A 910-nucleotide genomic window follows, 5' to 3' on the forward strand; every position below is an offset into this window, starting at 1 on the left:
TTTGGAGGGGTGGGGATGGGGGTTTCAATTGGATGCTTCCCTGTTTTTGTTTTCTCATTCTCTACTGTTGGTGCTTCATCAGAAGGGCCCCAAAGGAGATGTTCCCTAGATGTGTCTAAAGCTTTGGCTCCTTTACACTGAAAGTTTTTCCATTTCCCCCCAGAATGGAGAGGAAAAACAGCAGTGTTGCAGGGTAGAGGGATGCATCCTGAGATGCCACATCATTTTTCTTTCAGCAATTCCCTCCAAACCTTCTGCCCTGCTAGTGCAAAGCTGGTAGGGCTTTCAGTTTGGCAGCTTTTTGTCTTGAATTCTTAAAGTGCTACATCCTTAGTGGTCCATAACAGTTTGCAGCATTGCACTGAATACAGGTACATGTGCATGCATGCACTGACACACTCTGTTAAAGGATATTTTAACAGTAGGTTGTGTCTTTTAATAAGCCCTTTCCTGTTTCAACTTTGGTTGGCTTCTGAGTGTAGCACAGTTTCCACGTACCAAGAGAAAGTGCTGCGGTAACAAGTACTTTTCATTGATGCAATAACCAACAGGCAAGCATTTCCCAAGTTTCTGAATTGCAGAAGTTTAAGGTGGTATTGTTTTTTGCAAGCATTCCTCCTTAATGGCCATGTTAGAAATGACTGTATTTTTATTCTCCAATCCTGCCCATTCAGAAATGGGTGGGGGTGGGGAGACTGCTGGCACTAAAGCATTTTATTTTTAATTTTTGAAATGGATGACATAAGGGACATTATGACTTAAACAGGAGGAAGGAAGGCAAATTGTGTTAATTTATAGTTAATCACTGATGACTGAAATACAAGATTATTACTTTGTCTATTTCCACACCAAAACAACAACAAAAAACCCCCCAAATGAATAACTTCTCAATTTTTGCTATATTTTAATC

This window comes from Sceloporus occidentalis, unplaced genomic scaffold (assembly GCF_023333645.1).
Source record: "Sceloporus occidentalis isolate IW3139 unplaced genomic scaffold, rSceOcc1.0.p SCAF_1, whole genome shotgun sequence".
NCBI classification, from domain to species: Eukaryota; Metazoa; Chordata; class Lepidosauria; order Squamata; family Phrynosomatidae; genus Sceloporus; species Sceloporus occidentalis.